General features: G+C 38.3%; 1 protein-coding gene across 8 annotated transcripts in view; it reads left to right on the forward strand.

Annotated features, from left to right (window-relative positions):
• Positions 1–27,045, forward strand: part of INPP4B (inositol polyphosphate-4-phosphatase type II B) — a 332,333-nt gene that overhangs the window by 56,376 nt on the left and 248,912 nt on the right. The window contains exon 1 of one of the 8 annotated variants that reach the window (XM_068404354.1): positions 13,339–13,385. The exons of the other annotated variants lie outside the window; for them this stretch is intronic. The gene's annotated coding sequence lies outside the window, so the exon portion shown is untranslated. Of the gene's footprint in view, positions 1–13,338; positions 13,386–27,045 lie in introns of those variants that run through there. 8 annotated transcript variants of the gene reach the window in all.

Below are 27,045 nucleotides of genomic sequence, written 5' to 3' on the forward strand. Positions count from 1 at the left end.
TTGAGTTTTGAAGTACAAGTTACCTTATTGTTGGTGTTGACTGTAGCTGGAAGAGCTGCTTGGCCTATGAAACTGTTTCAGTTCACAACATGTTCTAGTGAAGAGCCCATTAGGAAGATAAAACTGTATCAAACCAAGCACACTTGCACTTTTGCTTACGTCAGTCTTAACTGGGATATTACTCCTAAGAGAAAATGTTGTGAAAGAAAGTTCAAGGTTGATCTTTGAAATAGTATACCTACATTTCGTTAGTGCTGAGTGACTAATAGTCAAAGGAAGAACCCCCCACCTTTTATTTAAAAAAAAAAAAGACAAAAAAAAAACCCACCCCAAAAAACAATGGGTTGCATCCTTTTTCTTTACAAGTCAGTAAACCAGTTTGTCAGGATGCTGTTGCACTCTTCCTTCTCTGAAAGGGGTCTGTGCCTGATGTGCAGTATTATTCATGCTTCATTGTCCTGTTGGATAGATAATGTAGCCTGACTGCCAGTTTGTCTCATTTTTAGAATATAACCTCTGTTTAAGTTGCTTTGTATTTTGTTTATAATGGAAGTTGTCAGTAGATGGCAGCAGCAATCTCCTCAGGTAATAGTTTTAGGTTACCAGCCAAATGAACATCTTATGCTAATGTTAACTAATCCTAGGAAAAAAACCCACTCTGCTGAAGTAATTCACTGAGGGCAAAACTTGCTTTTATTTTTGGCCTGAAGCAGGAATTTGAAGCCAGGGGCTGCTGATTAGCCTCGGTTTAGCCTTTTATGAGCAGGATGATGAGAGAAGTAGGGGAGCTGGAGGAGTATATGTACAGCTAGAGTCATCTTGCAGCTGCAAAGTGATTGATGCCAGCCAGCCCAAGGAATTCGTGGGTAGAGCCCCTGGTACCATCAAAGAAGATCTTCTGGCTAGTCTGTGCTTGCCCCACCATATACTCATTAGTGAAGGCTGTATTTAGCAGGAGGGAGGAGAGAAGCTGTGCATATACATACATAAATGAGGGTGCTGCTCTTTAAATTGCATCCCAAGTGATCCTAACTAGCATTTCATTTTTTTTTCTAGTGCTTCCTGCTGCAGTGGCTCTCAAGTTTGAGAGCAGCCTGATCTATGCTGTACTCTCTGCCCTGTTAGGAAGTGAAGCATAAAAGGTTGTTTTGTTCTGCCCACATCCTTTCTTTTCTGCCCTTCTGAGGAGGGTGATTGAGGAGGATGTGCTGTGGCTGCTGAAAAGTGCTTCAGGGAGAGGCTGTTTTCCTCCTCTTGAGGGGCCTAACTGTATAACTCAGCTGCTGTGGCTTGGTTGCAGTAGGGATGAGGGGAGACTTCTGTGTGTCATCTTGCTATCAGCATGGGGATGAGTGTGGTGAGGACAAGGTCCTGGTCACAGTAGAACCAGAAGGTGTTTTAGGACGGTGGTGGGATGGGGAGGGAAAGAGGAGGTCAGCTAGATAGCGGTGAAGGGTAGCTGTGCTTCCATAGGCTCCCGGCTGCGCCAAGAAGAAAAATGCTGGTTTTAATACCTATTTCTCACTCTGAGTGAGACTTAATGAGATTTTCTTTTTCCCTGAATAAGTTGCATGTCTCTAACTTGTAGGAAAGGCTATAGTGCTATTCTATCCTCACATTTGGTTTGTCAGCAGCTACTAATGACTGTTAAGGACAAAATGGTGTCTTCTTCAATATCTTCACTAAGCACTACGATTTACTATTCCCTTTCTTTTTCTGACCAGCCCTGAGAACTGAGCTGAATTCTCCCCTGTGGCACCAGAACTTATTTGCTGAGTGATGACAGCTAATTTGAAGTCCAGTCTTATAAAAGTGATTATATGTTTTGCCAAATGTGCACAGTTTGCATGCATCAGCACTGAATTTTATTTAATATGTTATCACTTGGCTGGTGAGGATACTGTAAGCCTGTAGCTTTGCCTTCATTTTTAGGTTTGAGTCTCCTTTGTTGGCATTAGCAAATGTTACCACCTCACTGTACACATCCTGGGCATCTATTAATGCAAGACATTTGCCCTTTATATCTTTGCAGTGTAATTGTTCTGAGCAGTTGGTGAAGGAACTTGTAAAACTTTTTTTTAGAAAGTTAATGTATGCTATACCAATGCTTCTGATAACCCTAACCGGTTTGTGACATGTGACTTCTTCTACAAAACCTGTTAAATCTTTACCTTCCTATTATTATTTTATTTTTATAAATAAAATTTCTCTTATTTTACTTTATATTATAATTTCTACCCATTTGTCCAGTACAGAGGAGTTCTTCAATAGAAAGACTTGAAATCTACTATTATGTACCTACTTGTAGAAGATTGATAATACTAATCACAGGCAAGGATTAGCTGGGATAATAACCTAACTTTAGTTTTTTAGGGTAAGTTAAACACTTCTTTTTTTAAACTGAAAATGTTATCTAGATTAATAAAAACTTGCACCTGATGATACTTAGAGCTTTATTGTAGCTCCCTAATAGAAGTTCAGAAGAAGTAAAAGCTGGAGAAAACAATCTGTAGCTGAAGTCATGCATATTCCATTTTCTTTTGTAGAAAGAAAGAAAAACAATTGCAGAGCTGGTACATTAAAAAGAATTGCTAGGGTTGGGAGTGTTTTGGTTGTGTGGTTTTGTGGCTTTTTATGCTTTAGGGTTTTTTAATTTTTTTTTTTATTTATTTTTCTTAACTCTCAACAAAAATTCCAGCTAACACCTTGGTGGGTTTTCTGGTGGTGTGTTTTTGCTTTGTGTGGTGTGTTTTAATCACATGCATCTGGCCTTTAGTTCTTGGCTTACTCAAGTTCTTAGACTTTGGCTTATCTTGACTCCTTGAAAAGTCTGCCTGATATTGAATGTACCTGTAGACTTTTGCCATTGACCTTTCCTTTAAAGCAATATTTATAAAGAATAGAACATATGTGGAACACAAAAGAGGTATAAAAGCTTTCCTAGTATAAGAACATTCTGCAGTATTCCCATGAGAGAAGATAACTCTCAGCATTGCCAGTGATGTCTCCTTTTTATTACAGCCTAACACGCTAGTGCTAATGGATCAGCTCTTTAGAGGATGACAATTAATTCTATTTCTGTTAAGTGCATTGCAGATACTACCACAGCGTAGTACCTGAGCAACAAGCTCCTGTGTCCTACCAGCATCAGGTGGTTTGATTCCGTTGGAATAGGGAGGGATTATGGGATGCAGCACTACTGCTTTGTTGAGCAGATTTACCAATGATTATGAAGAATCTGCAGCTGTTCACTCTTTCTCCTTTTATTGCAGGAGTTATTTTGATGGTGGTGACTTATTGACGTGGTACAAAGTTGAGGTGAAAGGAAAAAGAACCCTTTGCTCCTTTAAAAAACAAAAAATCTCCCCCTTCTAAAATAGCCAGGAACACACCACCATTTAAAGATCAGTAGGTGGAACTGCTTTTAGCTGACACAGTCTTTGACTTTATGGATAGCTCCTAGATACATAGGAAGGTTAAATAAACAGACTTAAACTCTAATGGGACGTTTTGAGGATTAATGTCAATGTAGTCCAAGGGCATAATGGGATTCAGTAAGAGGCAAACATTTGGCATTTTAGAATGGATTTTAGAGAAATAAATACAGTGTACGATCAGTTTTTACTGATGAGATTTTCTGTGTTTGAGGAGCAAGACTTTTTTTATCAATGATCTGGTAAGTAATCAGTGTTACTTGGTCTGGGTTTTATCAAAGCTTTGATAGATTCCACTCTGCTCAACACTATTTTAATAGACATGTATTGCCATCTCAAGCAACTCCAAAGTTTATTAACAAGCTGATTAATCCTTTATTTTTTTTTCTTAAAGTGAAAATGGCTGAAGAGAGAGAATAAAATGGGGAGGAAGAAGCATTAGGGTGGCATAGGTTTTCCTGGATGTGTCCTTCCTCTTTTTAAATGTATTAACCCTGTTGTTTTCTTCTTTTGGGAAATTTTATACAGACTTTAAGGAGTTAGGACTTATGTCTGGAATGCTGGACACATGGCAGCTACCAGAAGCCAAGTTATTGTTTAGAATATTTCTGACTTCCTCTGCATTTCTCTTTAATGAACATGGCAACTTTCTCATGGGAAGTACTTCTGTGTTCTCTGTCATTTTTTTTCTACCAGTCATTCTTTTCTGATCCATGGTGCGGACATACGTGGAGGCAAAGCCTTCTAATTAATCGTGCAGATCTCACTGAACACTTTAAAGACCCATCTTATATTTTAAAAATGGTTTTAAGGTATTGGTGCTTGCTGTGTTTTGTCTTGGAATCTTTCTTTTTGCAGTCACCAGTGATCACAGTATAATTGTGTTAAAAAGGCAGGATCTGAGACTTTTTCTCGTGCTGGTTGGAACAAGCTGTGCTTCACTACTTTCTCACAGTTTCAATTAACATGCATGTAGAAAAAAAAAAACCAACTCCATTCTGTAAGTTATATTATTAATGTTTTGAAGTAATTTTAGGATTGAGAACTGTGCTGAGAAACTAGGACATAAACAGAATTCCTGTGGTGAAAAAATAATTAACACTTGAACAGTCACTATTAAAACTTAGGTGTTTATCTAGCCTATTCAAAAAGATGTGAATCAAAGGAAAAAGAGTATGTTTTTGTGTGTGTTAACACTAAAAACTTTAAAAAATTATTTGAAATGCGAAATAATCTAGAGTGGGGAGAATTGTGGGTGGGAAGGGATAGGATGAGAGGAAATGGCCTCAGGTTGTGCCAGGAGAGGTTTAGGTTGGATATTAGAAAAAATTTCTTCACCGAAAGGGTTGTCAAGCATTGGAACAGGCTGCCCAGGGAAGTGGTGGAGTCACCATCCCTGGAGGGATTTAAAAGACGTGTAGATGTGGTGCTTAGGGACATGGTTTAGTGGTGGACTTGGCAGTGCTGGGTTAACGGTTGGACTTGCTGATCTTAAAGGTCCTTTCCAACCTAAATGATTCTATGATTCTATGTGTGAACAAAAGCCTGAAAAACTGCGTTGCTCTGTCCATGCTAAAATCCAAAGGTACGTGTTTAATTTCTGTGAACGTAAGCTTAGCTGACTGGCTTGACACGGTGGCAGCATAGCTGTAGCAGCCTAGTCTTCGCTTACCAGGTGTTCACCCAGGGTCCTGGACAAGCTTGTGGGCTCTTAGCGGAAAGCCAGCTGAGCCCTCCACCTGGACTGCTGCACAGATGTGTCCTGTATGGCACTGTGACTTAATGCTGTGAAAGGCTGTTACGTTATAGAAAAGGCACTGTGGGCTAAGTCATAAGCCATTAATAATAATCAGAGGGTTTAAATACCACTGAAGTTTGACCTTTGTGAGGAAGCTTGATAGCCTCTGCTAGAAAACTTTTATGCAGTCTGTGGCCTGGAGAGAAGCAATTTTTTATGCTAAGTTTTATCTGGCAGATTTTTAAACCGGGAAGAAAATACAGTTTCTCCCCTTATCTCATCTTCCTAATAAAGTGGAAAGCTTTTGCTTGATTTTTGGGTTTTTTTGGGGGGTTATTATTGATTACCACTCCCTCCACCCCCCACCCCTCTCCCCCCCCAGCCGAAACTAGTGGGTGTAGGATTTTAATTCACAAAATCCTACTGATTTTAAAATTGATGATCTTGAAATGACAAGAAATATCCAAATAGTGTCACAGACTCAGAAATGCAAGACCTGTAAGGATGTTTAGAATTTCTCATCCTTCCATGTTACAGAACACGTGAAGACCCAGTCCTCTACATTCTCTACTGTGACATGAGTTATGTCAGTATAGCCTTACCCTGCTTCTAGAAACTCTGAAGATGGAGGAGGAGAGAAAGTCATCTAGGGCAGGCTTCTGCCTCTGGGAATCTGCAGAGATGCAGGGCTTTGTGTGTGTGTGTGGGGGGGGTGGGTTGTGGTGGTTTAGTTTTTTTTTTTTTCTTTTTAAATTTCTCTTTTTTATTTTAATGTTCATGGGGACAAGTGCTAGAGCAAAAATCTTCATGCATAGTTGTCCTCGAATTTGCTAGCTGTCTCTCTTAAGCAGATTCCCTTCATGGCCTAGACTCCCATGGCTGCAGCCAGAGCTCATGGATTTACCTGGTAGTCTTTGAACCAGTCTGGGCAACACAATTCATTTTACTGTTTCCTGGCATAACACACTTTCCTTTTGAGTTTCAGCCTGATGCTCATTCACACTTTACACATTCATAAACTGCTTCACTGTAACTAATTTTACTTAAAATTAAAGTTGAGCTCCTACTCTGCCATTGTTTTTAAAAAATAATTCTATTAATCCATTGATGTTTTTGGCAAACTGTTCAGATAATATACTGCCATTAACAGAACTAATAGTTTGTTTTCTAGAATAAAAGGATAAAGATTTTCAGTCTCAGTAGAGAAAAATTAGGAAAAAAAAATCATTGAGACGTTATTTGTACATACTTATAAAATGAATGCATGACTGTTTTAGATACTCCAAAAACTTGTAATAAAAACTATTGATTAGCCAACATTGCTGAAAATGGCAGAAGGAAACATCTAAAAGTCTTGGTCTGAATTTGGATTAAAATGTGTTTCTCGAAGACAGACACAAAGGCTTTGTGTTTCACCTGAACGGATTTCCCTTGACTTGATGATACAGGTAGCTACCAACCTGCTTGCTTGCTCTACGCTATTACATACATTGATATAATGTTAAGCTTTAGAAAGATGGCATATAATAATGCTAAAAGATGTGTGGGGCTTGTTTTCCACAACTCATGTTTTATATGGTCTGGCTGCATTTGATCCATGGAGTTGAGTAAAGCTTTCTGGATATGGCAGTCAGCACCCAAACTGGGTATTTATCCCCTAGAGGTTCATTTTAATTGCATGTGTTCCTGTTCTGGTCCACTGGTATTTCTTTTCCTTATTGATAGTTTTAGTCTGACTCCTTTTCCATGACATGGGGTCTATGCTGGTCTTTTAAGTAAGTTCGTGCCTGAAATGTTCTGAATTTCTCTGTTGGAAAAAGCAGGTCTCTCTACCTTGTGGAAGAATTGATCATGTTCCCCTGTGCCTGCCCCCCTCCTGCCCCTGATAAAATTGCTAGCCAAAAGGTAGCATGAATTTTCATACCTGGTTCAATACTGTGTCCTTGTTTTTTTCAGTGGTACATTATTTTGGTGTTCAGCCAGGTTGAATGAACGTGAAAACCTCTTACACTTGAAGCAGCATGAGACCAGGAACAACAGCGTCATGGACAGGAATGCACTATTTGCCTTTTATTCGTGGAGACTGATTTTTCACTGTCTGTGTTCACCCACACCCTCAATCCAGAGTAGATGCAAATATATTTTGTTTAAATCTGCAAACCATTTATGCTTTGAGTCTCTACACCACTATTTTTGCATTTGAAAACTTAGTTCAGACTGCTCTTGGAAGAGAAACGTCTTCAGTTGCTTTCTGCTTGCTGCTAGAAATAAGTTGGAGATGTGTCTGACCTGCTAACGCTAACAATTTTGCCATCTCCCAAAACTTGGAAGAATCTGGGAACACCCTTCAGAGTGGTTTCTTTAGCTGTCACTTTTAAATGACAGGGAATCCAAATCTTCTTTGCATACATGCAAGCTAATTTGAATGTTTTCAGCCCCATTCTACAGTATTCTACACATGCTTTTCTGTTGAATGGAGGAATATTCCTTTAATTCTTTTTCAAAATAGGTTTTGAGTATGTGTTTTAATTTATACAAAGTAGATAAATTGAGGATGAGGTGGAACTATAATTAATTTCGTATTTGCTTACTCTGATTTTTGATTGTATGCTTTATTCCCTACCTTCCTTTTAGAAGGAGTTCATTTTTGAGTGTAAAGCTCAAAGTTGAGAGAATCTTTATAGTGATCGTTTCACTGCTCAGCTGTATTCCTAAACCAGGCATTTGTAGTAGTACATTTTAAAACATTCTTCCCTGCTCACTGTGTAGAAAAAAAGTAACCTGAAAGCAAGGTCTTAACCTCTTATGAAGAGAGCAGCATGATTTGTATGTAACCATTACAGGGTAAAACAAGTTAGCAACAGAAGTGAGCTTATGTATTCTAGAAATTCTGATTAAGGAAACATGAACTGTGCTTCTGTGGTCTTCTAGTAGATGCTTTCTGGTCTTACTTCATCTCTCCCTGCTTATCACGAATCAAGATTGTCTAGGTGACCCTGCTATAATGGGTTTATTGCTTTATGTGCCTCCATTATCTCCCTGCCTTATGGAAGAGGCCACTAAAGGCAGTTTTGCACAGTTCTGCATTTCACCCCTTTAAGATTATTATTCCTACCGGTGTCCTTCTTGTTTCTTGTTAGCAAGGAGTTCCTATCCCTGAAAGATGGTTACAGGTTTCTTCCTGGTGCTAGACGCTACCTAAATTGTGACTGCTGTCTTCTAGGACAGTCCTGAAGATACATGCTGAAACCTGCCAACAACATCAAAATACTCTTTTGCTGGAATGATGGAATCTTGCTGACGACAGCTTAAAATCTCTAAATTTGAATTTCTATAGCTCTTCACATTTCTGTGGGAAAGCTAAAATATTGCCTTAGGCTTTTAAAATATATTAAAACTTTGCCTATCTAAAAATAAGAGCATGTTTTGTTAAAGATGGAAGTGATTTTTAGAGCTGTGTAGCTAAAAAAAAAACCCAGCATGGTATTGAGTCTTGTATGTGATTTTTGTTTATTGCTTCAAGTTTCTCCCAAGGGAAATCTCTAAATATTTATTGGTTTTCAAAAAAGCAGGTATTTTTTTTTCTTAGAACAACCAGTGAAATATGGAACAGTGTGAAATACCTCCTCGATGAAGTATTGTTCTAAAATGTCGCTGGCTTCTTTTCCTTTCTTTCCAGTCATGCAGGATTTCCAAAACTGTAAAAATTCAAATGTTCTACTTGTACAGGAACATATATTTTCCTATCCAAAGTGAATAGAAGACTGTTGAAGGAAGCCAGCTCTTGCCTATTAAGTAATATTGTTGTGGCTTGTAAAATAGGGAAATGGAATATCTGAAACTGCAGCTTTCATTTTGATATATTGCTGGCTGTTACGCCTTTCAGAATTATAAAAGACATACTTAAGTATGAATTGGAGAATAACGTCAAAGGAAAAAAATGTTACTTTTTGGCAGTGGTTTAAAATAAATTAAACTTTAGAAATGTTCTGTCAGGTGTTCCCATTTTGATTCTTTCTCTTGCATTAATATATCTCCAGCGTTCTCTGTTGTGAATGACCTTTTCCATTTCCAATTTAAAAAAAAAAAGACTGAAATTAGAGAGGCAAGGCTTTTTTTTTTTCTTCCTTCTCCCGCTGTGAAATAGGAACATTTTCTAGTCCAATAAGTAAGCAAACATTTGCAAATCGGGAAGGAGTAGAAGTTTAGAGTGAGATGTTCTGTAAAACTGGAGTAAACACAGAATTTTCAATTAACTGGTAACAGAAGGAAAAAATGGGTAGGTTTGGGGTTTGGTTTTGGTTTGTTTCTTCTTTTTAATTGAAAGATTTGGGGCTGTGTGTGCAGGTTATGTCTGTGGTATGTGTGTGTGTTTTGGGGTTGGTTGGTTGGTTTGTTTTCCTGGGCAGTGCTTTCCACATTGCTGACTCTTTTTTTGGCTTGTGAGATCTGAAGGCCATAGATATTGCTGGCCTTAGGCCAGGCCACCTTTCAAGACGCATGGAAGCCATAGGCTCTAGCTAGAACTTGCCAGACTGTCTTCATGAAGTGTTTTGCTTTCCCTAGATCAGCAGGTTGTAACAAAGCCTTAATTCTGATTAGCTCTACCGAAGGGTAGCCTAACACACTTGTACTTCTAAGAGGAGATTAAGGTAAACTGCTTTCTGACAATTTCCAACATCCTCAACATACCAGTGTAAAAAGTGAGTGGTGTGATGGCCATTTCACTGTGTATTTGTGTGCATCTATGCAAACGTACATTAGAAATTGGAAAGAAGGTCAAGACTGTTCTCTCAACTTCCCTCGTAACAGTTCTACATCATTTGCCATCGTGGTGAGATCTTCTGCATCTGGATTCCTCCATCTAATTTAAAAAAACCCAAAAAAGTCCAAATGAGAAGTCAGACAGGGCAAAGGGTGGTGTTGATACTATATACAGCAGAAATTAGTGGTAGTAACTACTGAATTTTTAGAAGAGATTTGTGCATCAGATAAGCGGTTGAAGACCTGGCCATCTTTAATGCAGAAACGCTGTATGAATGCTGGTGTCTTTAGAGTAACGAGCTGATCATAAGAGACTACTATTTCTAATTTCATGCACAGGAGAGTCGTGCATATTCTGCAATGTTTTAGTACTTTAACTCTGCCTTGTGGCTGAATATCAGTTTGTGATTGTGCAAACATGCATAGATAAACTTAACAAATATGATGGATGTGATATATTGATTGTTTTAAAATATTACCACTAATTAATATTACTCATTTTACTCTGTTATGACAGAAATAGAATAGACTATTTCAATTGAAAGGGACCTACAATAGTCATCTAGTCCAACTGCCTGATCACTTCAGGGCTGACCAAAAGTTAAAGCATGTTAAGGGCATTGTCCAAATGCCTCTTAAACACTGACAGGCTTGGGGCATCGACCACCTCTCTAGGAAGCCTGTTCCAGTGTTTGACCACCCTCTCGGTAAAGAAATGCTTCCTAATGTCCAGTCTAAACCTCCCCTGGTGCAGCTTTGAACCATTCCCACATGTCCTATCACTGGATAGCAGAAAGAAAAGATAGGCACCTCCCTCTCCATTTCCCCTCCTCAGGAAGCTGTAGAGAGCAATGAGGTTGCACCTCAGCCTCCTTTTCTTCAAGCTAGACAAACTTAAAGTCCTTAGTCGCTCCTCATAGGATATTCCTTTGAGCCCTTTCACCAGCTGTGTTGCCCTCCTCTGGACACATTCAAGAACCTTCACATCCTTTTTAAATTGTGGGGCCCAGAACTGCACACGGTACAGGTGAGGCCACAACAACACTGAACACAGCAGGATAATCACCTCTTTTGACTGACTGGTTATACTGCGTTTGATGCACCCCAGGATGCAGTTTGCCCTCTTGGCTGCCAGGGCACACTGCTGCCTCGTATTGAGCCTGCTGCTGGCCAGCACTCACAGATCCCTTTCTGCAGGGATGCTCTTTAGCGACTTCTGTCCCAATTTATACTTGTGCCTGGCATTACTCCGTCCTAGGTGCAGAATCCAGAATTTCAACTTGTTAAATTTCATCCCATTAATCATAGCCCAACGCTCCAATCTATCTAGAACCTCTGCAAGACCTCTTGTCCCTCGAGAGGGTCAACAGCACCTCCCAGTTTGGTGTCATCAGCAAACCTGCTAATGGTGCATTCAACTCCTGCATCCAGATTGTTGATAAATATGTTGAACTGAACTGGCCCTAGTATTGAACCCTGAGGAACACCGCTGGTGACTGGTTGCCAGCCAGATGTAGCCCTATTCACTACAACCCTTTGAGCACTGCCCTTCAGCCAGTTCTTCACCCAGTGCACCGTGAACCCGCTCATCTCACAGTTGGACAACTTGTCCAGAAGGATGCTGTGAGGGACAGTGTCAAAAGCCTTATTATAATCCAGAAAAACTGTAGTGGTTTGTTTTTTTTTTTTTTTAAAGGAAACTTTGAATTTTCCAAGTTTAGTTCTGTTTAACTTTGCATTAAGCAAACATTTGTGTTTAAGCAGAGCTCTCCAAAGGCATAGTTTAGGCATCTTTAACTTGCAATCAGTGTCAATATACCTTTTTTCTTCGAAAAATTTAAAAGGAATAGTGTATGTTGGGGTCATTCTTTCAAATTATAGAGCTGAATGATAGCCAAGTTCAGCAAATATAGCCTGTGAACTTTATTTGAAATAGTGCATGTTGCCAAAAATAATATTTCTTCACATTGTTACAGATGACTATATCACATGCTTCAGACTATCTTGTCTTTTTTGTCCTTTTTGGTGACATGAGGTTTTGTGGTTGAGATGTATATTAATGTGCGGTTATGTTTGCCTGTAGTCTTACTTAAGATGAAAGTTTTGTAGTACAGTCCACCTTGCTTTATTAGTTAAAATTCTATACCAAAGAAAAAAACATTGATTTTTATTTAATAGCTTGATGTCAGCAATATGTCAGCTTACACTTTGTGTGTAATTTCAGATTTGTCTAGCAGTAATAGAGGTTATAATAAGCGAGAGGCAGATTGGGTATAAGGCTCTCCAAACTATTCCCATATGTCATTCATTTTGACTTTGCTGAGAGTCCTGTGGGCTTAAGGCTTTTGGGGTTGTGCCCTTAGTATATGAAACATTTGAGATGAGATAGTTCAAATTTAAACTCACCGTTGCTGTATAAACATTACATCGATTTGTTAGATGAGTGAGATGTGCACATACTGTATGCAAACTCATTATGTTAAATATTCTCTCCAGTGGGAAAAATGTCCAAATAGTACAAAACATGTTAAAATTACAGAATGAACTAACTGGATGAAAGACAGTTTTCCACATCATTAAAACACTTGTTTTCAAATGTCATAAAACTGATAAAATAATGGAACTGGGGTTATTTCTTCAAGGGTAAGACTAAATTATAAAGCAGTGGAAAATGGAAAATAAAGTATGTGCTGAATATGTTATTAATATATTTATAAAGATATGCACTGAACAGAAAGATAAAATTCAATGTGCTTTATTACATTGAGCGTATCAAGAATAAATGAGAAAGATGTCTAATCAAAATAAGCCAAGAAGAACATAAATATTGAAACTATTAAAAAGACATTTTTAAGCAAAGTCTTAAGATAGGAATCTGGTATGTTTGGCTGGATAGATTAGGGACATCTCAGATGACTATATATAAATTCTCTTTAGGCTTATTAATGACCTTAGTGGTAAATTCTGTTGTGCCTTTTTTTTTTTCTTTTTTTTTTTTGAGGGGAAAACTTATTTATAAAAGCACTGAAAACCGTACTTTATGATCTCACTAGCTTGAAAAAAGATCTTTCACTGCTATCTGCCAATGGCAAGGTAAAGCATAATATTTCAGGAGAAGGAACAAATGTAAAATAGAACAGAGCTACCTTAAAATTGCATAGTTGTGATGGTTACAACAATGTTAATGTAAGTAATATTTCGGATGCTTGTTTCCACACAGATAGCACTTGCGGATTAATTAAGGATTACCACAGGAATGGGATACTGTTCTGCTGTGGGTCTTGTTTTGTGCTTGGCAGACCTCAGGATGGTAGTAACTTGACTGAGCCTTTTCAGGTCTTGAAATCACCGTGTTCTTTTTGTTCCTTCTTGTTACTAATAGACTCAGCTGTACTACGTATACTTCTGCTTTGCTGCTGCAACTGACTGAGAACCAAACAACAGAAAAGGTATGTAGTTTGTTTTCCAGGAACTGAATGCTGGTATTCACCCCTCTTTCATGCTTTTCATAGGATGATACAGAGACAGTATCTGCCACAGTAGAAGCCGTTGATGAGGAGGCGTTCCTTCAGTGGCTGAGATTCCCAAATGGAGATGAATACTCTGTTAAATCATGCTCCAACAATCATGACTGTTGGATATCTTAGAAAAGATTCTGTTTTGTGGGTAGGAACATGGATGGAATAGTGTTGGTTAATGTAAAACTGAGGGCGAGAGGATCAGTAAGGTTCAGTGAAGAAAGGCACCCAGAGAAACAGCAACTTTAAAGGTGATGAATATAAAAGAAAATATCTGAATCTCTTATGGATTCTTTTCTTGCTGAGTTGGAATTTGAAAACATGTGGAGTTATGTCTTTAAGGGTGCTTTTTCCAAATGTACAGAATGTGCTTTACCTTCTGTGGTTCTTTTCCCTCACCAGTAGCAGGGCAGCCTGCTGTCTCTTGTAATAGCATTGCCCTCTGCATACCAACTTTTCTCAGTAGACATGAGTGACCTTTCATTCCTAAGGAACTGCAGAAATTGCAGTTGAGTTGGGTCTGATTTGGTGAATGGGTCATGCTCTCTGCACCAGTTTGATCCTGCTGTCTAGAATTTGATGATCAGACCTTTAGAGCAATGACTGCTGTAATTATTTCTTCATTGTAGCATTCATTTAGGTCACTTTCTAAAAAAAAAAAAAAAAGTCAACCCCTTGGAATTCTGGCAGATGTTGTATATTGTTGTGTCTAGATTTCTTCCTGGTTTCTATAAGTGAGAGCTGAAAATGCAGTTTGCTATGTGTGGGCTTGCTTTCGTTAAATGGATTGAGAGGAAGAGATGCTTGTGAAGTGTCACTGTTCCAGACTCCTGTGTCCAAGGCACTAAGCCCGAAGAGTTCCTAAGCGCGCTCTCTGTGGCAAGCACTTGACCATGTACGCAATGTTGGACTGATGGTCCTTTTTTTCAGGTGCCAGGCTTGTTTGTTTCCTGAACACTTCAAACTGGATTTTTTTGTCCCTGGTATATAAGTTATTTAGCCCCTTCCTTGGGCTTCATTCTTGTCAGTTGTTGCAGGGGTATTATCTGTTTCAGTGTTCTTTTAATCTAGTTGCTTCATCTGGGACTTGACGTAGTTTAATTTAGTCAGGTCTTTTTGTTTCTTCTATTTTCATTTTTTTGTCTCTCTGGCTTTCTCTCCCGGTTTCTTGAGGGAGAGGTTCTTCTCTCTTCCAGTTTTGTGTGAAATCCCTGGTTCTCCATCTGCCTCCTAGTTTTGTTTTCCCCTATAGCTCTTTTTATCCTCCCATTTTGTCCAGTTTCTCCATTTTCCTCAAAACATCCTTTTCTGTATTAGCTATCTTCTTTTCTCATTTTATACTGGCGCTTTTCCTTGTTTTTTGTGCAATCCATGTTTTAGATGCTCCATAATTTCAATGTTACTAGGCATATCAATATTATGTTGCAATTTTTAAGAAGCCATTAAACTTGACGTATTTTGTGACTCTTACTATTGTGTGTTATAATAATTATCCCTAACTATTAATCAAGACAGACTAGTAACTAATAGAATGAACTAATTCTTTGCCACATTATTAAAGTAAATTATTTACTTTATGTGGGGAATATTTTAAGTATGTTAGAAAGGATGTTGTAAGGATGGAAAACACTAAAATGGTTCAGTTAACAAACTGTGATTGCTTTTCCCATCTACTGACGAGTGTAGCTTCAGTCTAGCTGTTCAGGAGGTTGAATGACTTCAACACGCACTCATCGTTCACCATGCAGTAAGAAATACTGCGCCTCCTAAATCAAATTTTAACAATCTGCTCCCAATTTAACACCCATTTAACCTTTTGAGCCTAATTATTTTTCTGTAAACCAGCTAAATCCGTAGCCTATCTTAAAATGCCAGCCAATTTTCACCTCTAAGTAGAGCATTTCTTAATATTTGGAATTGAAGATATATTGGGCTACAGCTGCAAGACTACTGCAGTTTTTGTTGCTTCTAAAAGAATGCAAATTTGTCACATATAATTCTATGTGCGTCGACGGTGACCTTACTGTTAGAACTTGTTGTGACTTGTGTTGACTTACTGACAGCAAGCTCTTGTGTTTCCTTCAGTTCAAGTACAGGGTATGGAATTAAATCTGCACTTCTTAAGAATAACTGAAAAGCTGATGGACTTCAAATTTAGTGGACTCCTAAATTTAATTTTCAGTAAAGGAAATTTGTTAAAAAATTTAAAGCTATTGCTGTTTCAAAACAAATTATGGTGTTGTTTTAAAATTCTGCTGATACTAGCCACAAAATTCAAGGTGCTGAAGTTTTTTTGCGGTATAAATGTAATTGCGTTATGCTTGTCCTCTGTTGTTTTAGTTCTGTAGAGGCTGGGTGAAAATCATAGAAGAGGGATATAATTATGCTTTGTTTATGACCAGAAGGCAAGGACTGCAGAGAGAAGTGTGGGGTTTTTCCTTTCTTTTTCTTTCTTTTTTTTCCCCCTGGCTCCCCGAACCAAAAATTTAAAGATATATGTAGTATCAGGCTTGCCAGTCTTATTCAATTAGTCCCAAAATTTAAAGTTCAAGAACAGTTATCCAAAAGGTATTTTTGAACCAAGACTAAGCCAAGCAGGCAGTGTAGGAGGAGTATTGTTTGGCTTTTGCAGTCTGGGAGAAAGGCAAATGTTTGCTTTGAGGTCATCCCTCGAGTTGGATCGTGCTCTGGTTGCCGGAGGTTTCCCTGGGGTGGGGCAGGGTTGGCTGTTTGCAGGGCAGATGGGAGGCATCTGCCACACCAGCCCTCCTCTCCTGGTGCTTGGAAGAGCTGTCTTTGCCCTCGCTCTGGAGCCCGGTGCTGGTTCTCTGAAGTAGGAAGCATATGGAATAGCAATCTCTCAGTTACATGAAGGCTTCGTGTTGACCTGTTTGTCTAAGACTACACTGAGATGAGCTCGTCCTCCTCTCCAGGGCTTGTGCCTCCGCTGAAGCGTGAGTTTTCTTGTCTTCATCAGTTCTTTTTCAGTACCCTTTGAAAGAAATACAGTAAATAAGTTTTTCTTTTCAGGTAAACATTAGAAATACCATAATGCAAATCAGCTGTCACATGAATACCTGTAAAAATAATAAATTGGTTTTAAAACCACTCCAAATACTCACACAAAACATGAATCAGAGTCATAAATTGATCTGTTTTGGGAACTGGCATGTTTAAAGAATGCCTTTGGTGCAGTGGATGGGAATTTAAATGCAAAATAAATGGGAAGTAAGAGAAGAGGTCGTGGGGCTCAAGGACTGCGGGCTGTCAATGCTGGACCCTGACAGACAGTATGTAGCCGTGGATGGCTGCAACTTCCACAGATGAGCTGTATGTTGCAGAAAAAACTCCAGGAAAAAAAAGCGCAAAACAGTTCCCCCCCCCAACAATCCTGTTACTAGGAATTGTGTACAAATTTAATGAATGAAGAAATGCTGCTGCATGTCTGTTACCCAACTTCCCCTTCTGTTTGTGGGTGCGGTTTTTGTGTTTTAAAAGCCCCTTCCTCTATTTTGTCTTTGATCCATCTAGGATGGAAGCATTAGTTGTTTGCAATACAGAAAATTTGGCAACTGCTTTCAATAATCATTTCAAGCCTTAGGTCTATTCAACTGTACTTATTTTTGGTTTTGTCTAATTTGTGTACTAAGTAATTTGGAAATCTTCTGTGGGAAGCAAAATTCATACTCTAATCTGGCCCTGAAGAAGTAGATTTTTGTTATATATAACTTTATTACTGATAAATAAAACAATCTTTAGTCATTAGTATGCAGTTTATAAATGTATGGGTGTGAAAGAATATAAAGGTGGGAGGAAAACCCAATAAACAAAACATGCTGTTGTTTGTGAACACCGGAAAAACTCATTGGAAGGAAAAAAAAAAAGATTTGGAATGGAAAACTGCATGTACTTAGTGTATTCCATATAGAAAAATAATAGTGAAAGATTAAAGCAAAAGGTCGACTCCTGGATTGCCAGCAGTATTTTGTACAGTTGGTGTATTGAACAGCAGGTTTGGTGCAACTACATTATTATGACAAGTGGGGTTTTTATGGAAAGTCAGCTGCCGTACCATGTGAAGATTGCTTGCTCAGCCAGGTGACACTTTTACTAATGGTAGTATTTTTTTAAGAAATTGATTTATTTAATTTGCTATGGATTCTACAAAAATTTTCTAATATCTTGAGCTTTATTAGCTTTGTTTTTAGTTTTATTATTTTGTAGACTTAGCAGTAACAGAATGGTGCCCTCCATCTTGTTGTTTTAAGCACCATCATCCAAAAGGCTTAAATGCTCAAAAAATGTCAGAGGACAAAAACGTGGCTGAACCTTGAGTGGTTTCAAGTTAGTTCAGGCATAATAGGCAAAGGCCACTGATTTTGTAACTGTAGTATGTAAAGTCTTCATAGACAGAAAAATAGATCAACTTTTTCTCTCACTCATTTTAAGTCCTGTTCTATTGACACATTCCCCAGCTCTCATCTTTGAAATTTCTCATTTACACGTTTCTAACTTGGGCAGTTGTACAAGAGAAGAAAAAATTGGAATTAATCTGGTGGTGATGGGGACAGATGAGGTTAGTTTGTTTTGTTTGAGCACTTTTTTAGCTGCTAGTCTTAAGGTTTGGTGTACAGGTATTCTGTGCAGGGTAGAGGTGGGAATGAAGATAGCTTTTGTGTTATCATTTGTAGTATCCTTGGTATCATGAGCAAGTCAAACTAACCTTACCATTTCACAGAGTCTCTATTCTGCTGTGTTGTACCTTCTAATTTATAGCTCCAAGGAGTTGCTCTAGATCTACTCTGTGATTAGGCTGTAATGTTGTTCCCCTCTGCTCTGTCGTGCAGAGCTCTACACCTGCAAAGAAGCAGGATGTAGAGATTGAAAAGATGGACAGTCTCTAGATACCTAATTAGGCCATGTCTTATGTCTTCATCTCATACTTCTTAATATAAACAAATGAATATAAGTTTAATCTTCATGGTAACTGGATTTTAGAAGTGGAAAAATTAATGTTAAATGTCCCAAAAATCTGAAAACAGTAATTTGGAAATTTTTCTCGGAATTCAGTCATTTGGTTTTGAGAAATCTTTGTTTTAAATTGAAACGGTGCTTTGGGTATGTACTGTTCTGGATGAGGTTTGCCTCTTCTGCTGTGCTCTAAGCAGCATGCTGATTACATTAGAGAGAGAATCGTTATCTTTGCTCTAGGTGATTTGGGATTATTTTCCCTAGATCAGCTAGTCCATGAGGTTCTGTAAGCATGCAGCAGGCTGCTCTCCCTTTATGTACTAAATAGTTGCCTGAAAAAATAAATGTGTCATCTCAACGTGTTGCTTTTTCAAGTCAGATGTTTGAATTTATGTATGTATGCATGCAAGTGCGTGTGTGTATGTACCAATAAGGACACGATACGAGGGAAGCAGGCATAAACACTTGGGAAGGCATCACAAACCGCACATTCCAACTTCCAAAATTATTGTGAGTAAATCATCTTGCTGTGGGAGAACAATGTACGGTGCACAATGCATAGCATAAACTTGTTTCTATGCTTCTCTCTAGGTATGTGAGAAATGCCACAGAGTTCCCCATTTACAGTTTTCTGAGTGACAGAACTGGGATCCAGCATGAAATCTCGAGGGGGTGGTTGAAAAGCTCGCTAGCCCAGCGTGTATCTTATCCTACACCAGCCACTATTTTACTGTTTTTCAAAACATGTTCTAAAAGCTAATTTACTGTTTTCTCTTTACTCCAAGTTCATAAATGGCTTAAAATAATCTGATTAAGGTCAACGATGTTAACATGTGCTACAAGCTGTGAGCATTTTTGCACTCTAGTATGAATTTTTTAAAGTTTATTTTGTTTACACATTCCTCAAGGTGCTGTGCAGTTAAACTACAGTCATTGTGGTTTTCAGGGCATTGTGAAATAGAGGATTCTATTGCTCTGTGGAGGCTTCTAAAATGATGATGGCAAGTGCTGCTTAGTGAGTTTTTTAAAGAAACTATTATTTGTAATTGACTGAGGGCAGAGTAGTGAGTTTTTGTTTGGGTTTTTTTTTTTTTTACTTTTGTTTTTGCAGTGTTTTTAGTTTGCCCTATTTCTTGGTTCACCCTCGTAATTTACTGGCCAAATTAACTGCTTGAACCATAATAGTTGTCCTGCCTCTTTCTCCTTCTTAGTACTGGTAATTAACTGAAATTCTCAAATTTATGCTGCTAAGTGTACATTTTAACATGACTATTTCCCCCCATAAACTATGAAGTATTTATCTAAACAAAATATCTAAATGCTTTGGGTCATGCTGAATACTAGAGATGTATGCTGTTAAAGTAATAGCTCATTTCTTGAAATAATGTGTAGCCATTATTGTACTTTGCCTTCTGATAGAGGACACTTAAGTTCTAGCTGTATCAGCAGCAGCATTTCCCTTGCACTAAAGAAAATTATTCTGGATATAAAGAAGTTCACTTGTCCTAACAAAACCTCTATCAACCTTTCCTCGTTCAGGTAAATGAGGTGATATACCTGGGAGCGAAGGAGTGATTCGTGTCAAGGGTAGGGCTTTGCTTGGGTATGTCTCCCACCAACCCTCTGTCCCATTTTATATAGTAGTGTTTGACTTTCTGTGGAGCCGAGTGGCTCAGATCAAGATGTTGCCAGCTCTCTGCTGTACAGATCTCATCAATGGAAAGTTTGCCTAGTGTTCCTCTACACCTTTATGCCCAAATACTTTCTGTGCCACACTGGCATCATGTCAAAGTAACTTCTATGGCTTCAATGAAGCTAATGAGTTTCACTTTAAAATGCAAATATGTGATGATGGGGCCCTATATTTTTTCAGAGTTATATCTTCTTTCTTGTAGTAGAATAGGTGAGCAGAAGAGAAGAATATGTGTTGAGTGAAGAACAGGCCTGTTTGTGAGGGCTGTGGGAAGGACTGAGGGGAGGTGGTTAAGGAATGTGCAAGTACATGTATGTACATGTATGTTTCTTTAATGTTCATTGGACTGTAAAATGGAAAAGTATTAGCCAAGAATTTTATAGTAGCTAGGTTATTTTGAAGCCTGGTAAATCTTACCTTCAGAGATTTTTTTTTTTCTTCTTCTTCTGGAGGCAGTCTGTTTTAGAGTTAAAGGGAGATTCTAAAAATCACCAGATGGAAATGGAAAAATTGCCCAGGTAGCAGTTTCCCAGGCACAGATTAGGTATCCCAATCTGCTCTTGGGAGGATTATTCTCTTAAACTTTCAGGTAACACTGGAATATTAACAGAGGAACAGTCTACTTTCATTCGTTGTGGTTGTGCTCTCAATGTGTAAGCAGGCTCGTTTTCTTCAGGATACTTTAAAAGGGTATAGAATAATTACATCTGTGGGCTTTGCATGTGAAAAAAGGATGGATACATTTAAAAAAGAAACAGCAGTCACAGTAGTTACAGATGTAGCTAGGATGCAATAAGATATTTTTTCTTTGTAAAGAGATAATAGAAATAATATAGCTAGTGTTAGGAATCAGGTCTCCACATGATTTGGCTGTCTGAATTCATAAGAATATTGCTATGCTAATAGACCTACACTGTAGTGAAGAAAGATGGTTTCTAATGGCCTTGACAATAGCTGGGAAATCACCTCTGGAAATCGACGTATACAAATCAAATAATACACTGGCACATAGAAATGAATTGCTGATCCCAGGGCCATTTCTTTCAGATTGAATAATAAACCAGCAAAAGCTGGTGCAGTGAAAAGACTTCTGCTCGCATGTGTGCCCCAACGCAACAGCAGTCCTTCCTTCCCCCCCTGCGCTCTCCCAGTGACACTCAGCTGAGCTACGCCCCTTGTCTTCCTTTTGTGGATAAGTAAGACTAATAATTCTCAATGTAATGAAAACGCACAGTAACTCTAACTTTTGTGATAAATTCCCACCAAGTCACCAATATATGCAGTAATTATGAATATTTTTACTATTATGTACTTGACACTTTTAATTAAGTCCCCCAAAAAACCCTAAATATCCCTTTCTTCTGTTCTTCTAATTAAGCCTCTGCTAAAGTGAGAGAATAAATAATTTGAGTAGAATGAAAGCTATATTTGAGTAGAAAAAAAGGTATGTTTTAAGATTACTTGTCCAATGGTGGTATGAATTGCACTTTGTTCCAAGTTTGGGCCAGAGAAGAATACAGGGTTTTCTCTTTTGTTTTAAGATAGTGCAAACTATTGTTTTATCTTAAATTGCATCACAAGTTTTGCTTTCAAGGGCGAAGTACTGATCTGCCTTGCATTTGACAATCCTGCATTCATCAACTGAGAACTTTCAAAAAACCAAACCTGTAACTTTGAAATTTTTTTTTCTCCATTTTCCATGTAAATGTAGTATGTGGGGCTGTGAGCTTTGAATAAGACTTTGTCCAAGCTGAAAGCGTAGGGAAACAGCTATTTGAGCAGATCTGGAGCTAGATTGAGCAGAGCAAGTGAGAGGAATCACTTGCATTCTCTGACTGCGCTAGCTGTCTAGGAGTCTGCACCTGGAAGATGTCCTTTACTTTTGCTCTAAGATTATACACACGGGGCTGTTCTGTAAGATTCTTCCCTACCAGTATCATCACGCTGGATGGTTTTGTTTGTACAACTGCAGTTGTTGCTTTTTGGGTGAGGAACTTGGAGTTTCTCCTAATTTGTGTGAGTAATTTGGCTAAGAGTGCAAACTCTGCAGGCTATCTTTATATAGTGTATATTTATAATGTTTTCTTGTAGAATCATCAAAATTCACACGGTACTTATTTTATTGAGTCTTATTTAGGATAGGGTTGGTCTTGGAACTAGCAAATGGAAACCTTAATCCATTTATTTGATGAAAGCAATTAATTCAAAATTCAGGTTTATATATCTAAGAGCAACAATTTGAAGAAAAGGGTAATATTCTTCTTTCAGCATATGCAGAGTTGGTGCCTCATGAGTAAAGACTGTCTCCAGAAGAGGGAAGGGTAGGCATGGCTGGAAGACAACCTGTTTCGGGCAAGTAGATGGAAGTGATTTTCTTTTAGTTTTTATTTTTCTCCTCTGTATGGAAGGGAAATTTAAAAGGTAGTTTTATTGCATTCAGTGGCACTGGGCCTTAAGGGAGTCCAAGTGAAATAAATGAGCTTTGGTTCATTTTGTGTAACTTCTGTGAATATGAAAATACTTTTTTACTGTATGCAGTTGCAAAATGGTGCTTTCCTTCTTGTCTTTGGTAGCTTTCCAAAATGGGAACCATTACAGTAAGTCTGTTTAATTTTTCTGACCTGGCTGAGAGAAGTGTTCTCATCTATTTTGTGCGGAATTGTGAATTGCATAGATTTTTCTTTCAGAAATGATGAATTTCTCACTGTTAGTTTATGTGTGTACTTGTGTTGTGGTTTAACCCCAGCCAGTAACTAAGCCCCACACAGCTGCTTGCTCACTCCCCACCCCTGGTGGGATGGGGGAGAGAATTGGAAGGGTAAAAGTGAGAAAACTCTTGGGTTGAGATAAAGGCAGTTTAATAGGTAAAGAAAAAGCTGCGTGTGCAAGCAAAGCAAAACAAGAAATTTATTCACTCCTTCCCATCTGCAGGCAGGTGTTCAGCCATCCCCGGGAAAGCAGAGCTCCATCACACGTAATGGTTACTTGGGAAGACAAATACCATCACTCTGAACATCCCCTCCTTCCTTATTCCCCCAGCTTTATATGCTGAGCATGACGCCATATGGCATGGAATATCCCCTTGGTCGGTTGGGGTCAGCTGTCCCGGCTGTGCCCCCTCCTAACTTTTTGTGTGCCCCCAGTCTCCTTGCTGGTGGGGCGGTGTGAGAAGCAGAAAAGGCCCTGACTCTGTGTAAGCACTGCTTAACAACAACAGAAACATCTCTGCATTATCAGTGCTGTTTTCAGCACAAATCCAAAACACAGCCCCTTACTAGCTACTATGAAGAAAATTAAGTCTATCCCAACCAAAACCAGCACAAATTCCATTTTAAAGGATTCCCCTGTGTATAAAGTAGTGTTTCTTTCTACCTCTGTTAGTGGAGAGTTCAAAAGAGTAATTCCACAATAAAGAAGCTTTGATTGCTTCCTTATAATCTTTAAAAATTCTGATATATTTGTCTATCATAGTTGTAAGTGGTGAAACTGTCCTGTTATCTTTGGTTAGATGTCACTTCACGTACATAGGCCACTGGTAGTCTTGGTGCTGAAAAGAACAGAGTAGATGCTGCTTTTCAGCACTGTTCTTCACAAATCCCTGTTTAATGTCAAGAGAAACAGAAGCAGAGGATTTCTAACTTATTCTTGTAGTTAAGGCCTGAAAAATAGTTTGGGACACTGAAGCTTCTCACAAGCGTTGGTTGGAAGAAACTATGTTTAATTTAAGTTTTAACTTTCTGATGTGCATCTGAGTTAGAGACTTTAAACCATTTTGGGTCTTGAACAGCATATATGTGGCTTGCTACTGAGACCAGGAACCGTTGAAACTTCTGATCATGCTCAGGGGTTTCTAGTATGATTTAAACACCAGTAACGTATTAGATTGCTGTCATAGACTGTAGGGGTTTTTTATTATAGTTATTATTTCAATTATATTATTTGTTTTTAAATCAGTGTAGCATACTGTAATTTTAGTCAGTTAGAATATGGAGTTGCGTACTGAAAGTTAGTCTCTGTTTTCAACCTCTGTTAGCTAAATAAATATGTAGTTGCCTAATGTATCTGAAGTATTGCTTTTGGGAATCTACATGTGACTGGCTGTGATCTAAACAGTATGTCCCTGATGCCAGACACTGGTATTTGCTATTTCAGCTTTTCTGTGATGCAGTTTTGTGCAACACTTGAAAATTATGGTGGGAAGGAAAAAACAGAAATGAAAATTAGAATTGTTACACAGAAGAGAGCAAAACATAAAGTACTTGATAATGTCAGCTTTCCTTTTATTAAAAAACTATTAAAACCCCAAAAGCTCTTCAAAAACACATGCCAGATGAGTGAGACTGTTATTAAAGAATGTTTGTGTAGTCTATAGAGCTACATTTATGTTATCATTGTGTTATTTCCCAGATCAAAGTTACAAAATAGATGACTAGAAAGAAGAGCTTGAGCTGTCTGAGAGCTTTAAAAGACAGACAGGCAGTCACTGCTTTTGAGAAATTTCATTAAACACAGTGGGTATATAATATTCCAAATGAAGTAAGAAATTTAAATTAATCGTGGAATAATGCCAAATTGCTTGTAGCTTTTTTGTATCATGAGTGGTTTTAAGGATATTACTGGTTGAATGCATTTCAGGTTCTTAACTACAGCAAAACTGCTATTTCAAGTCCTTTTGTTCTTCTGGGGCTCTTGTTTTGAAGACCAACATCTTCAGTCAGGACAGTGTTAAAAACTCTAAGGTTTCTGTTGGCAGAGGCAACTGTTGATTGAGCCCCTCTGTGTGTCTGTCTGCTCCATTTTGAGCAAATCACCTGGCTTCAGTCTGTTGGGATTCACAAATAGCTGAAGTGTAGCTTTTGAGGAAGCTCCAGAACAGAATGTGATGGGGGAGGAAAAGCTCAACTGTGCTGCCACATGAATACGCAAAGTTTGAATTATGGGACATACTAGACGTGTTCTTGAATCCACGCCCCACCAACAGTATAGGCATAACTAGTACGATAATTTTCTTTGACTTTTCAGAGATGGTGACCTAATGGGAAGTAGAAGCTTGGGGAGAAATTGTGGCCATCGATTTAGACCAGATCTTCTTCCACTTTCCTCTGTCACCAGGCAGTTCTTAAGGTCAGACTTCATATGAGCTAATAAAGTGCGAGATTAAATCATTAGAAGCAGTGGCAGAGGCTGTGAGAGAAATGTGTTTTTTTCTGTTTCTGTGTAAGCTCAAGGTCACTGTGAAATGGCACACAATGACCTTGGTAATTTGAAAGAGGTGATACTGGTCAATAACCTGTTCATTTGGTGGTAACTCTGGTGTTCTGCTTGTCTGCCCTCAACTTCCATGGAGGCAGAAGCTGAATAACATTGTTGAGTGTGAATGAGTACCGTGATGGCCTTTGCAGTATGTATAGTATCAATGCATGTTTTGGAAATTGTTTTTCTGAAGCTCTTGATGCTATTTTGATGGTAGATTGCTCTGCACTGTTGGCAACATCCCACATTCAAGTAGTATCTCCTTTGAACTGTATCAGTTTTAAAATCTTTAAATGAAAAAAATCCACTTTTTTTTTAGTATTTGCTTACTTAGGTATTAAAATTGAAATATTTAACCTACAGGAGTTTTTAGTTTTGATGGTTATCCTTCGTTGATGGGTTGTGGGGGTTTTGTTGACCATGATGTGAATAATTAAGGTAAAATGACCATGGAATTTGCAATTATGTGAATTAAGAATTCCTGTAACGAGATAATTAAAGTGGTTGTTGCCTGCATGTGACAGGATTGACCAGCTGTTTAGCAGCTAATTTAAACCATTCTTATTGAAAGGTCCTAAAATAGTGTTGTATATGTGAATGAATGAGAGAGATCCTTTAAGATAAAGATAAATTTTTCAGGAAGGCAAAAACAGTAGATCAGAGCTGTATTAGTTGAGCTTAATTAAAAAAAAAATCAAGACATTTAGACTGTAATGGAATGTAGGGTATTCTCACGCAAAACAGTGGGAATAGATTCCCAACTTCAAATGAAAATGTTGCCTACTAGAAAGCAGGATTTTTTTTTCTCTTACCTTTTTGGAAGGTGTGGCATAAACTTGTGTCAAAATACGTGAAGTCTTGTAAGCTTCAATTTTTCAACATGTTTGCCTGTATTTTTGCAATTGGGAGACTTGGCTCAGTCTACTATTAGACCTTTTGGGTTAAGAGCGTGCAAACCCCACAAATCTGCATCCAGCTTGATGAACTGCATGTCTCTCTTGTTATTAAAATGGCAATTTTACACTAAGTGCAACATAGACTTAGAGGTACTTTTTGGTCACCTTTCTCAGTTCTGGGGAAGGTTTTAAAGCTAAGATGGATTTTAGGAATTTACAGATGTTTAGCATCAGCTAAGGTAGCAATTATCCTCCATGGTTAGTCTGAAGTACCACAATTTTCATCCGTAATATGTGTGACCTGCTATGACTGGTCATACTGATGAAATACTAGTGATTTGTGCAGGTTTTGGTGGTACTGATTTTAGTGATACAAAAGAAGGATGAAAAGCTGAAGTTCTCTGTGTGTGGATAATTAAGTTCTTTACCACCTGCTGTTGGACTTCATTGAGGCCTATGAAATGTCTTCTCTTCATTGCTGCTGTTAGCTGAGATGACATGGAAGTGTTGCAAGGGAAGAGTGTCTGTGTTTTATACTTGCTTGCTGCTCTGTGTTATGGTATCTTTGTTATTGGCTGTGGGAATTTAAAAGTGGACCCCTGTGTACCCTTCAGAACTGGACACAGGAAATGGGGCAGGATGGAGACTGAACTGCGTGCTGAGGTAGGGTTTGCTCAAATTCTTTCATTAGTATTTAAGCTTAGGTTTTGGAACTGGAAACTTTCTTTTAAGGCAAGTCAATAAGGTAGACTTTTAGATTTGGCTACAGTTTTTAATG

The sequence above is a fragment of the Nyctibius grandis genome, chromosome 6, assembly GCF_013368605.1.
Source record: "Nyctibius grandis isolate bNycGra1 chromosome 6, bNycGra1.pri, whole genome shotgun sequence".
Lineage (NCBI taxonomy): Eukaryota > Metazoa > Chordata > Aves > Nyctibiiformes > Nyctibiidae > Nyctibius > Nyctibius grandis.